This window comes from Mesoplodon bidens (genome assembly GCF_964165515.1).
Source record: "Mesoplodon bidens genome assembly, chromosome: 2".
NCBI lineage: Eukaryota > Metazoa > Chordata > Mammalia > Artiodactyla > Ziphiidae > Mesoplodon > Mesoplodon bidens.
In genome coordinates, this window is record NC_138177.1 from 114,381,262 (window position 1) to 114,395,753 (window position 14,492).

A 14,492-nucleotide genomic window follows, 5' to 3' on the forward strand; every position below is an offset into this window, starting at 1 on the left:
CAGTGTGTACTGAGTCTTGGCATACAAATAAGACAATAAAACTGACATACTTGCACACACTGCTCTTAATTTCTGACAAAGGAGAGAGATTTTTAATGAACAATCAAAATTCCAATAGAGTGAATTCTTGATTAATGGCAAATACAGAGTAAAAAATGTGTGTATAATATTTTAAAAATAAAGTGAACATTAAAACTTGCTATATGGACTTTGAAAAGCAGACACACTCTAAGATAACATTACACATCCTCAGATGCTTACAAACTCAGCTCTCAGACTTGAAACCTGAAGCAATCATATTACTAGTTGCTCAGATTCTATATGTATGTGAGAAAAATAGTCTAAAATTATCATTTACAGAATCAGATTTCCATTTGTATCATTCTTCTCTCTTTGGTTTTTAGTCTACCAATTCATGGATTCATGCATGTTTAATTTATATTTCCTTTGTGAAATGAATTACTGATTTCAAGGTTAGTCGTTACCAGTTACCAATAACTGAGGCCCTTAGAGCCCCAGAAGCTTTAAAAACACTCGTCGGAAGACAGGAGTATGGTCTTCATCCTGCCTCAACAAAGTTATTTAACCTCTTTGGACTTCACTTTTATCATTAGTGAAATGAAAATGTTAAGGTCTTTCAAGTAGTTCAAAGGTTTTTGATTCCATAAGTTTTAAGTATTATGAGATAATAATGAAAGATATTAATAATGATGTCTAACACTTAATCATTGCTCACCACGTCCAAAACCTTGTTCAGTGCACTTCACCTTACTAAGTCATTTAATCTTCACAGCAGGTCTCTGTGGTATGTACCATTAGCCCTGTTTTATAGATGTGGAAATTGAAGCACTTGCAGGTTCAGTAACTTGTTCAAGTCATTCAACTAGTAAGAGGTAGAGTTAGAATTTGAATTCACATATCTCTCTACAAAGGCCATTTCTAAATGTAATTACACTGTCCAAGAAGCAGGATGAAAGTCATACAATGAATGGCCTTGCATGCCTGAGAAAAGAATTTCCATGTAATTTGTGAAGAAATAAGGAGCTACTGAAGGATGTTGAATAGCAGAATATGTTTTGATCCAATCTGCATCTGAGGGAACAGTCTTCAAAGAATATGGCAAATGGAAAAATATAGAAAACAAGAGGCAGAAAAAGCAGTTAGGAAAGTAGCACAGAGACCCAGAGGAGTAAAAGCTAGGTAGTCCACCTAATATAGAGAACATAGAAATGAAAATAAGGAGTTAAACTTGCCAGACATTGAAGATATAGCATATGCATGTAGTCTAAATCATATTCCACGTTTTCTAGCCTAGGTAGTGGGAAAATGGTAGTATCATTAAGACAGACACGGACATTTTTTAGAAAAATAAGATTTGGAGAAGAAGGTGTTGAGGCAGGTCTGGTAAGAAGTTGGGAGCCAGCTGAGAGAGACATATTAGCAAAGGCGGTGGGAGGATTAGAATGTAGCTAATGCAGGAGTAAGTCAGAGTGACAGTGCTGATGTGACCCTGTCCTGCCTCCAATAGGCTGTGGCCTCATGTAGTCAGGCTGGGTTAACCACAGGATCACAGCTTCAATAGGATGGTCAGTGGCAGAAATGAGGGAAACGTGAACACAATAAAGTGTCCACTTTTGTTCTGCTCTCACCGTATTTTATTCCTCTGGTCTGAAAAGAACATGTTAGACACCTAACAAAACAATATATCAGAAGGACCTCAGTTTACTTTCCTTACACACAAAAACAAGCTCTACAGCCACTGACTTCTCCAAAGGTGGGTTATAAGTAATCCACAAATCTACTTACAGTCGCCAAGTGGGCAGAATTAAGGTACTTGGTTAGCCTTCTCTATGAGTTTCCTAACCTTTCGAATATTAGAAGTATAAAATTACAGCATTCCAGTAATAGAAATGTTAATTTAACATTCCCACATGGAAGAGAATCCTGAATGTGTCATGCTCTTTCAAGACGCCAGTCAAAATAACTTTTCAATTTCTGCATAACTTAAATTTCTTGTACTAAAAAACCAAAAGTTCCATGTAAAAGAAAAACAGAACAGGATTCTGATCTGCCCTTTTAAGTAAAAAAAAAAAAAAAAACCGTCAAAAACTTCTACCTTTCTTTTTACAAAGTTTGTTTGTGGTTTCACACTTTTGTTTGAGTGACACAGTGCCCCTTGAAAGGTCACTTTTTTATTTTCCTCAGTTTAGGGGAATAGTGGGAAAACCAAACCTGTGAACAAGAACTAACCCACTCAGTCTAGGGTCATATTAATCATTCAACTAATATTTATCACATATTGAACATCTACTAAGTGTACTCTACTGTGCTGGGAAGAAATAATAATAATGACATATGACATAATCCCTGCCTTTTGTGAGACTTAGAAAGAAATAGACAAACCCAAAATGCAAGGAGCACCTTAAGAATGCCTTATGCGTAGTATGAATAATACTTTAGAGATGGAAAAGATTATTTCTGCCTAGAGCAAACTGCTTAATATACTCTCAGAATTCTGTGCTCTCTCATACAACTCGTGTTTTAATAGACTTGCTGTATATTTGAATGGAAAAATCTCCAGCCGCCAGTTGATTCTTTTTTTTTTAACCTGGTAGACTTTTCCTTCTCCTTCAGTACACTGTTTAAGAGTAACCCTTGCAGAGGGCCTAACCCAGGCTGCATTATGATGTATGTTACTGTATTTCCTTATCAAAATATAAAATATATTATAGCATATAATTATATATATTACGTTATATATTATATCATATAGTATATTTCTATTTTAGTAAGAAACGATGACATTTGTTTGCTTTCTCAGCACGCTGCACAAAGTCTAAAACATGTTTCACATTAAAAGAAAGTTTGTAGAATGAATGTGAAATCTGTTTTAATTGGATCTTCAGGAAGCATAAGACTTCTATAACTAGCGATGATAGAGAGAGGACTCCAAGAAAGGGGAATTTGCATAAAAAAGTTAGACATATTAGATGAATGAAAAAATGAGATAAAATTTCTGAAACAGGCCATAGTGAAGGGCAATAGGAGATATGATTTAAAGGTAGGTAAAGATTTTGAAAGACTTTAAATTCAAAAGTGAGATATTGGAAATTTTTGACCATAGTTAATGAGGGATTTCTAAATATTTTTGAGCAGGCAAGTGCCATGATCATACTGTTAGAACATAACAAGTTGAGCTGTGAGGTATGCTTGATGGACTATCTGGAGTGGGGACCCATACAGAGAACACAGATGATTTATCTACTGAAAAGTTATTCCAGATTTCAAAAATAAGGTGGTCAGTACCTAAATAACGGCCCTGGCAGAAAAAGTGAAAAAAAGTGAATTAAGAGAACCGGTGAAGAAAGACACAAATGGATATAAATGTAAACAGTAAAACAAAAGGAAAAATTAAATATAAATTTTATAGTTATTAATGCCACAACAGATACTTATAGGGAACTCCAAAGAGGGGAAACACACAGAATAACCAAAAATTAAAAGCCAACTGGAACAGTACCTAAGTTGGCAGAACTTTGGGTTTGGGGGTATAGCTTTTATATTTTTTCTTTAACATGTTTATTGGAGCATAATTGCTTTACAGTGTTGTGTTAGTTTCTGCTGTATAACAAAGTGAATCAGCTATATGCATATGTATATCCCCATATCCCCTCGCTCTTGCATCTCCCTCCCACCCTCCTTACCCTGCCCCTCTAGGTGGTGGCAAAGCACCGAGCTAATCTCCCTGTGCCATGCAGCTGCTTCCCACTAGCTATCTATTTTACATTTGGTAGTGTATATATGTCAGTGCTACTCTCTCACTTCATCCCAGCTTACCCTTCCCCCTGTGTCCTCAAGTCCATTCTCTACATCTGTGTCCTTATTCCTGTCCTGTCCCTAGGTTCATCAGAACTTTTTTTTTTTTTTAGATTCCATAGATATGTGTTAGCATACAATATTTGTCTTTCTCTTTCTGACTTATGTCACTCTGTGGGACAGACCCTAGGTCCATCCACCTCACTACAAATAACTCAAATTCATTTCTTTTTATGGCTGGGTAATATTCCATTGTATATATGTGCCACATCTTCTTTATCCATTCACCTGGCGATGGACACTTAGGTTGCTTCCATGGCTATTGTAAATAGAGCTGCAATGAACATTGTGGTACATGACTCTTTTTGAATTATGGTTTTCTCAGGGTATATGCCCAGTAGTGGGATTGCTGGGTCATATGGTAGTTCTATTTTTAGTTTTTTAGGGAACATCCAAACTATTCTCCATAGTGGCTGTATCAATTTACATGCCCACCAACAGTGCAATAACAAACTCAGAATAATTAAGAAAATGGTAATAGGAATATACATATCGATATCAATAATTACCTTAAATGTAAATGGATTAAATGCTTCAACCAAAAGACACAGACTGGCTGAATGGATACAAAAACAAGGCCCATATATATGCTGTCTACAAGAGACCCACTTCAGACCTAGGGACACATACAGACTGAAAGTGAGGGGATGGAAAAAGATATTCCATGCAAATGGAAATCAAAAGAATGCTGGAGTAGCAATTCTCATATCAGACAAAATAGACTTTAAAATAAAGACTATTACAAGAGACAAAGAAGGGCACTACATAATAACCAAGGGATCAATCCAAGAAGAAGATATAACAATGGTAAATATTTATGTACCCAACATAGGAGCAACTCAATACATAAGGCAAATGCTAACAGCCATAAAAGGGGAAATCAATAGTAACACAGTCATAGTAGGGGACTTTAACACCCCACTCTCACCAATGGACAGATCATGCAAAAGAAAAATAAATAAGGAAACACAAGCTTTAAATGACACCTTAAACAAGATGGACTTAATTGATATTTATAGGATATTCCATCCAAAAACAACAGAATACACTTTCTTCTCAAGTGCTAATGGAACATTTTCCAGGATAGACCATATCTTGTGTCACAAATCAAACCTTGGTAAATTTAAGAAAATCGAAATTGTATCAAGTATCTTTTCCGACCACAACGCTATGAGACTAGATATCAATTACGGGGTATAGCTTTTTGCTTTGGTTCTCTATTCTGGGCTTTATAACTTGATTTCCTGATTCTCACTTCCAGTTTTTCTCAGTTTTTTTCTGTATTCCATTCCTTGATTGTTCATCTTTGGCTTTCTTAAATCTACTTCTAGATTTACTTCTCTGAGGAAACCATATAACACAAATTTGACGATCTTCAACATTTATTTGCTATTGATTTTGAAATTCTTCAGATATACACACTTCACTTAGTCTGTGGATCACCACTAGATGACTAGAAAATGAATGAAACTACGGAGAGAAAATTATAATCCGAGAGGAGAAACATTTGATAGGTGAAGAGAGGATAATAACTTTAGATTTATAAGTGTAACTTAGTTAAGCTTCCTTGGTCATTTACACCTGGATAGGTTTTACTCAAGTAACTAATATCTTTTTACTTCCTGGGGAAGTCTAAAGCTTCTGAAAGATGTGTGAAAATTCTCAGGATACTTAATATATTAATAGGCACTCTTTTTCTAGTCTTTTGTTTCCACATGTGCTATCAGAACTACATGGTATTTACCTAGATGTTGCAATATAAATTTTGTTGTTTTATTTAAAAAAAATTAAACCAACACACACAAGAAAAGGTTCACATAATATGGACTACTGAGCAATATTTATCTTTATTCAAGAATATTAAAGTTGAATTTACATCAGTTATCCTGCATCACACAACTTACAAACAGGTTAAGTATTCGGCCTCCAAAATCTCTTCCACTTTTCCCACGCACCCGCAGTCTCCTCCACACTTCACTGAATGGTAGTTTAAGATAAATCACAGAAGTTGATAAAACACCAAAAGAGCTTAATAGAGGAGGAAAAGAACAAGGGAAAACTTTTAAGAATAGCAATATTTAGGAGGAGACAAGGGGAAGAAGAATCAATGAAAACAGAAAGGAAGAGTAGTCAGGATTAACTGGATCATGAAATTGCAATGAGGTATAAGCTAAGGTAAAAGAGCTCTAAGAAGGAAAAGTTACAAATCTACCCAATCAGCAAAAGTAGTGAGTAGAATGTGACCTTCAGAAAGGTTACTGACTGTGGTAATTCACATATTTATTACTGATTGAAAAACAATTCAGTAGAATAGTCAAAGCGAAAAAAAAAAAAAAAAAACACATGAGAAGGGCCTCAGGAAGAGGAAGGGAAAAGAAATAAGACAGAGATGTACCCCACTGGGAAATTATCTCTATTTGCAAGCAGAGGGAATTTGATGGTGTGTGGTATGTATTAAGGAAGGAGTTTTATGCTGTTCCAGGTCCCATGTATATAATGATGTGCATGTATCTTATGTGTTGTCAGGAGCTTAGTTTTGGAGATGAAGACTTCTCACTCCATTGACAACCTCTTTGTTCTCTATCTTTTATAAGTAAAAATGAGAAAAGCTCTTATATTCCCATTCATTCATTCTACAAATATATCATTAGCCAGGAAAATAAAAAGAATTAAAGAAGGAAGCAAGGCAGGGAGGGTTGGAGCCAGAGAGACTGGTTTATTTCAGTTCATTCTATTTTCTCAAGGAGCTAAGAGCCGAAATCACTTTACAGTTAACCTTTCAATTTTCCTACTCTCTAGAAGAAGAAATGCTGTTTTGGCACACTTCTCATTCTGGATGCTTTCCAGGAAGATTCTCAATACAAAACCACCGTCTGCACACATAATCAGTTTACTACTTGATTTGATATGAGAAACCCACAAAGTAAAAATACCACTTTGGGGACCTCCTGATTGACCTCAGTAGGAAGCTTTGGACTGTAAAATAGTGCTTCCACTTTAACACTTGGACACTTACCCTCTGTGAACTGGTTTATTCCCTCCCTAAGCAACCATATTCATATTCACATTTTTTAGATAATTACCTCTGATACCCAATTCACATTGTGTTTAGACATGGCTTAGAATCATAGGATTTTTAGAGTTAGAAAAGACCAGATAGAACATATGTCTCAACCTTCTCATTAACAGATAAAAACCCAAGGCTTCAGAAACATACTCCAGAGGCTTCCCTGGTGGTGCAGTGTTTAAGAATCTGCCTGCCAATGCAGGGAACACGGGTTCAAGCCCTGGTCTGGGAAGATCCCACGTGCTGCAGAGCAACCAAGCCCGTGCGCCACAACTACTGAGCCTGTGCTCTAGAGCCCGCAAGCCACAACTACTGAGCCCATGAGCCACAACTACTGAAGCCTGCGTGCCTAGAGCCTGTGCTCCACAACAAGAGCAGCCACCACAATGAGAAGCCCACGCACCGCCAAGAAGAATAACCCCTGCTTGCCACAACTAGAGAAAGCTCGTGCACAGAAAGGAAGACCCAACACAGCCAAAAATAAATAAATAAAATAAATTTATTAAAAAAAAGAAAAAAGAAACATACTCCAGGTTGCACAGCTAGTGAGTCTCTAAGAAAGGACTAATGTTCACCTGTTCTGACTTCAGTTTCAGGGCTCTGCCCCATCACACTTTTCAGTGTATGTTGGAGATTGCCACCCTTTCTTACCACTCATCTGTACTTTTAGTCTTGCTTTTGCCATTAATTATTTTCTTCAACCATGAGCACGTTACTCTACTCATAGGCCCCAGTTTTCTCATGTGTAAAATTAGTGAGTTGAATTAGATACCTATAGTTCAGTCTGGCTAAGACATAGCCTGATTCTATAACCATCATGAAAACAATTGTCTCATTCATAGATCTTTCATTTTACATAACAGAAACCTGACTGAGCAAGTGTAAACAAAAGGCAGATTTATTGTAGGGACACAGGGCTATCACACAGATCCCAAGATAAAGAAGTAAAGGGGCCTCACCAGGAACTAAGATGATAAACTGGGACTATAACAAGGTTATAATTGATTTCTTCTGTGTCTCTCAGGAGCCCCTAGACTTTTATGCCTGCTAGTCTCTGAACATTAGCCTTATTTTTTTTCCCTTCAGATCAATTCTCTCTGCTTTTCCAGACTCAGAACATGGCTGTCCAGAGGGACAGCCTTCACACTCAGTTCAATTACTACTAGAGCCTAACTAGTACCTCTGAATCCCAGTTCCAAGTGTCTTCACAATCAAATCTGATTGGTCAGCCTGGGTCAGATGAATACCAAGCTCAGTAAGTGGAGGTCAGTATGGCAAGGCCAGAATCCACTTCATCTTCAGAAAAGGGCCATTTGATCTAGGCAGAGTTCCCAAAGGAAGGCTATTTCCAAAGAGATATTCAGAGCTGCTCGAATCATTTGCTACTTGTTAGACACCAGGATGACAATGATTCCGTAGCTAAATTAAGGATGCTGTAAGCCCAGTATGAATGTTTTCATCTCTCTAGGTTTGACACAGTCTACATAGATAATGTAGATATTTACCCTACTTAGCTCTCTCAGGTTGTCCACATATGAAGGATTCCATACATGGGTCTCTAAAAAGCCCACATGAAAAAGAAAATTAAATTCAAGTTAACAGTTTAGAATGAAAATAAAATGTAGAGCCAGGAAGTAAAAAAGCAACAAAACCCTCTCTAGAGAGAAGAGTAAACCTATAGCAACAACTAAAGGAATCCCACAAAAAGAGGGTAGTCTCCAGATAGAGAAAGAAGTGCAGCTATTCCTTTGAGAGGGTCTTAGTTTAAAGGGATTAAGGTAAATATTTAGGATAAAAAAAGAATCAACTAGGACAAGACAGCAAGGAATTCGGTGTGATTTCTCTTTGAACAGGAGCTGGTTTGTTATTATAATGAAACAAGCCCCCCACAGGCACCTTTTCCGTGACTTGTTTCCAATCCTATTGAGATTTCTACCCTTCAAAAGAAAGGATGTGGATTATTAGACTCTTGGCAGGGGGTACAGAAAAATCTATGTTGCTCTAGGTCCAACCCAGTAGTGATGGATTAAGGTGTGATTGAATGGATTGGCAATCTTCCGCCCCACACTTGGAAGAGAACCTTCAGATTCTGTCAGGATCTTCAACAAGGCAGTTTTCCCAGTAGAATTCCTTTTGTTGCTCCTATTTCCTCTTTATTTTTTTTTTTATTCACCTCCTTGAATGCCACTGGTGAGTTTTACAAACCTGCCACCAAGACTATGTTTCTTCAAATAATATTTTTAAAAAGTTTTTGAGGTAGGGAAAATGGTACTAATTTTTATTATTTCTTAAGAAAACCAAAAAGGTTGGGGCACCTTTTTTCATCATTGAACATCTTGAATTGTTTGAATCAATCTGCCTAAATCAGTTTGAATCAGGCTGTGCCAGAGAGCTATTCTTAGGACAATTTAATTTGCTATTCCTTAAAATAGTAAGATATCATGTTTCTATTTTTCTGTTGCTTTACCCTAGAGACTTCCCAAATATTATTTTATAAATAAAGGGAACACCAAAATCTTGAATTCTTATATCTGGAATTGGAAAAGATTTAGAAACATATCTTCAGTGTTATCTATATTCATGTGCATATGTATCTGTCAGGGAGGAAGGAATTTCCTCTACCCTTCCAGGTTCTTCTGGCTGGTCTAAGAATTAAATTGACACAAGACAGATTAGCAGGAGAAAATCAAACAAAAGTTGTTTGATGGGAGAGATCTAAAAAAAACTGAGTAACTTACCAAGAGGGCAGAAGCCCTCCCCTTAAATACCTTCTTTAGCTAAAGACAAAAGAGCATGTTGGGGGTGGGAAGAGTCCTTTATGGGAATTTACCAGGAAAAGCACAGTAAACAAGGGTGATCGTGATGCAGATTTAAGTCGATGCCTTCTTCATCGGTAAGAGTTTCTAGAGAAGTGGTCATCCTCCGCTTACTATAGAGAGGGATACATTCTTACAAATGGAGATTTCTCTTACAAACGTAAATGTCTCTTACAAAACTGCAAATCCTACTTGGGTTTTGGAGTCCTTTCCCTTATCTGCTGTTTCTCAGAAAACAAAAACAAAAACAAAACAAAAAACCTTAAAATAATTAACATGCCAAAGAGTCATATCTTAGGGTGACAAATTCTGTTCCCCTACATATCATATATATGTTGTCTATTATATATTAAAGTTTATATCACTTTCTGTTCCCCTACATATCATATATAATATATGTTGTCTATTATATATCAAAGTTTATATCACTTTCTGTTACATCAGAGACAAAGGCAAATCATCTGAATAGTTATCAAATTCATGGACCATATCTAATTTAACTTTCATATACATGTATATTAGGCATAATCAAGGCAAATTCTCTCAAGTAAGCTTTTTTTAAATACATCTTTATTGGAGTATAACTGCTTTGCAATACTGTGTTAGTTTCTGTTGCACAACAAAGTGAATCAGCAATATGCATACTTGTGTCCCCACATCCCCTCCCTCTTGAGCCTCCCTCCCATCCTCCTTATCCCACCCCTCTAGGTCCTCACAAAGCACTGAGCTGATAGCCCTGTGCTATGCTGCTGCTTCCCACTAGCTATCTATTTTACATTTGGTAGTGTATATATATGGATGCTACTCTCACTTCGGCTTCTTTCCTTAATTTAAGAGGCTTTGTCTGCCATTTTTATACCATTACTAAACCATCTATAAGTTGGTTTGTTTTTGAATGGGCACTTTCACTTGTGAATTGCACTGAAAAAAACAAAGACCCTTCTTAAACACATTACCTTTAGAAATACAAGTAAAAATAGAACTCTGGTTTGTCACTTTAGTGATAATATATCCCTCCCATGGATTGACATTAACCATTTTTACTGTTCACATGTCATGGCTAGAAATGGACCCACTCGCTAATCAGCACGTTTTATCAATGCAGGCATTAGGTGGTTAGTCAGACATGAGTAGGTCCTGCCCCATCCTGGATGGTTTGTCTTTCCCTCCCCCACCTGGACACTGGTGGTCGGAGCTTAGCCAGGGATCCTCCCTCTTATAGTCAAGGACCACTGCTAGGTTTCCAGCCATATCAGGACCAAGCAAGATAAAACCACCAGCACACGTTAGCACAGGTGCACCGAGACCTAAAAGGTGATTCAAGGTAACCTGGAGTTCGTTATGCTGTATTTCTAATAAATTAGCATTGTGGTTTTTGCCCCCCACCCCCACCATGGGTTTTGCTTAGGTGCTTATGGGTAAGTGCCTGCATACTAGGAGAAAAGTTATATAACCAAAAACAGTCAATTAACTTGTCAGTCAAATGCTGCAGGACACAGGGAGGGACCACCAGTCTAAAAAACCCAACCCCACCCCACCGTGGGGCTGCTTCTGGTTTCCAGACAGCCTGCTCTCATCCTTCTTGGAAGTATACTTTTGCTCTGCTTAATAAAACGCTTGTTACTTAAAACTGCTCTATGTCTCTTGACTGAATTATTTCCCTCAAGAAGGGCAAGAACTGAGGAAGTCACTGTTTCCACTGGTGACACAAGAACTTGTGAGTGCTAACTAAAATGTGGATACTTCTAAGACTCTTAAGATTAGTTTCTCTAACATTAGCTAAGCAGGGCGAAGAACCCATGTTTTAATGAAAACCAGTTTGTTGCCTTTTTCTGCACTTTGGAATTATGAAGACCATGTTTTCAAACAAGTACTACCAGATCCTAGCTAATGTCACTGAATACCAACTCCAAATATCTTCTCAATCAAATCTGATTGCTCCACCCTGGCCAGATTTCTAACCAGCTAAATAAGGTGGGACCAGTAGGGCAAGGCCAGAATCCCTCCTTCTTCAGAAAAGGGTGATCTGGTCTAAGTACACTTAGTTAGAGATTAGAGCTCTAGAGAGCCCTGTAATTTGGGATTGGTTTATTTCAGGCTACAGTGCAAAACTTTCTTCCCTCTAACACTAAAAAGAAAATGGAAGAAATTTTAGAACAGTGGTCTTCAAACTATTTTTTGCATTCCCACATTCCAACATTGGAATCTGGGGTATGTAGAGGGTTCTTTGTTTCAATACAGAATTACAGAGAACAAAATAAAAATCAAATTGATAGCAAAATAGCAAAATAAATGAAAGTTTTAAAAGACACACTTAGTAGTAATTCAACTAATATATAACTACCAATAAAAGTAGCAACTGAAAATCATCACCAAATCAAGATGCTCTAAAGATGAAGCATTCTTCCCTAATGCTTCAGTTTTATGTACATGTACAGAACAGGGGTTTTACAAAGTTATCAAGGATCGTGTGGCAGCCATACCCCTTACAGAAACACTGGACTAGGGTCTTCCATGCTCTACTAACATGGGACTTTTGCTTAAAGATATCAAAATTTGGTAACCTTTAAAAACTCAGTGTTTTACTAATAAGTAGCTCAATTTCCATTGTAATAAAAGTGTATAGTATTGCAAGTCACTTGGTAAAAGAACTAAATACATGACTTACTATTTTTATTTTTCCATACAGTTGGGAAAATAACTGTGGACTACCAAGACATCAAAGATGGTATGGAGGAAAACACTGCTCCAGTGATGTAGTTCTGTAACTAATTTCATTTCTGACAATTGAGAACTAAGTCAGGTCTTGGCTAGATTCCTTGGGTGATAGATTATGTGGCCCCACAATCCAGGATAAGAAAACTGGAAAAGCAAGAAAGTAGAACTATGAATTTTTGCTGTCTCTCTTTTAAATTCTCTCCTTCCTCTTCAGATTTCTTCCCTCCCCTTACCCAAGCCTAGTGATATAAAAGGAAAAAAAAAAAGTGATTGCTTATTAATTGATTATCTGTGTATATCTATCTATCATGTTATATGAAAGTTCTTAGGTATGGCTTTTCTCTTTACATGGACCGTGGTATCCAATTTGTATGTTTGTTTTTTGTTTTGCTTTTTTGATTTTGTTTTGTTTGGCTTTTAGACCCTACATACCATTTATGTCAGGAATTGCCTCTGCCTCAGCCTGCAGAATTGCACTGCTTTTGAATTTTGTAGATTTTCGCTTCTGACCAGAGATAAAATTTGCACTTTTTAAACATCCCATGATATTAGTCCTCAGTAAAGCTTCCTAAAATTTGATCAATTATCAAAAGTGATACTGCTCCAAAAACTTAAGGCACACAGAGTAGAGGCTTCTGAAATCTACCAAACCTAAAATAATGAGAATGTTTCAGACCATTATTGTTTTCTTTATGTAGATTGACTGTGGTCTCAATCCTTGGCCAAGAATGGAGAAAAACATAAACTTACAAATCCACTTGGGGGAAAAATAATTCCTAGGTATTGAAGAACAAAAATGTTAATCAATGATTAACCACTCTTACAGAGATAATTATTAATTACATTAAACAGTAATTTTACATGGTATTTAATCCAGTATATTTAGCTTTTTGTTTTTATAACTTACCATGAGAGTTAGGAAATGTTCTTCAGAATCTCATCAATTAATGATTAATAACATATGTTTGGATGGAACCACAAAAGACCCCAAATAGCCAAAATGATCTTGAGAAAGAAGAACAAACCTGGAGGTATTATGCTCCCAGATTTCAAACTATACAAGAAAGCTACAGTAATCAAAATTATATGGTAATGGCACAAAAACAGGCACATAGATCAGTGGAACAGAATAGAGAGCCCAGAAATAAACCTACACTTATATGGTCAATTAATCTACATCAAAGAAGGCAAGACTATACAATGGGGAAAAGATAGGCTCTTAAATGTATAATTCTGGGGAAACTGGACAGCTACATGTAAAAGAATCAAACTGGACTGCTTTCTCACGTCATATACAAAATGTAGCTCAACGTGGATTAAATACTTGAATGTAAGACCTGAAACCATAAAAGTCCGAGGGGAAAACAAAGGCAATACCCTTTTGGAGATAGGTCTTAGTAATATTTTTTTGGATCTGTCTCTTCAGGCAAGGGGGAAAAAAAACCAAAATAAACAAATGGGACTGCTTCAAACTAAAAAGCTTTTACATAGCAAAGGAAACCATCAACAAAATGAAAAGGCAACCTACTAAATGGAAGAAGTTATTTGCAAATGATATATCCAACGAAGGCTTAATATTCAAAATATATAAAGAACTCACACAACTCAATATCACAAAAACAAACAATCCATTTAGAAAATGGTAGAGAACCTGAATAGACATTTTTCCAAAGGAAACATAAAGATAGCCAACAGACATATGAAAGATACTCAACGTTGCTAATCATCAGGAAAATAAAAATCAAAACCACAATGAGATACTGCCTCACAACTGTCAGAATGGCTAGCATTGAAAAGACAAGAAATAACAAGTATTGGCAAGTATGTGGAAAAAAAGGAACCCTCCTGTACTATTGGTGGGAATGTACATTGTTACAGCCATTGTGTAAAACAGTATGGAGGTTTCTCAGAAAATTAAAACTAGAATTACTAAATGATCCAGTAAACCCACTTCTGGTTATTTACCTGAAGGAAATGAAGACTAGTGTCTTCACTCAACAACATATATGCACCTC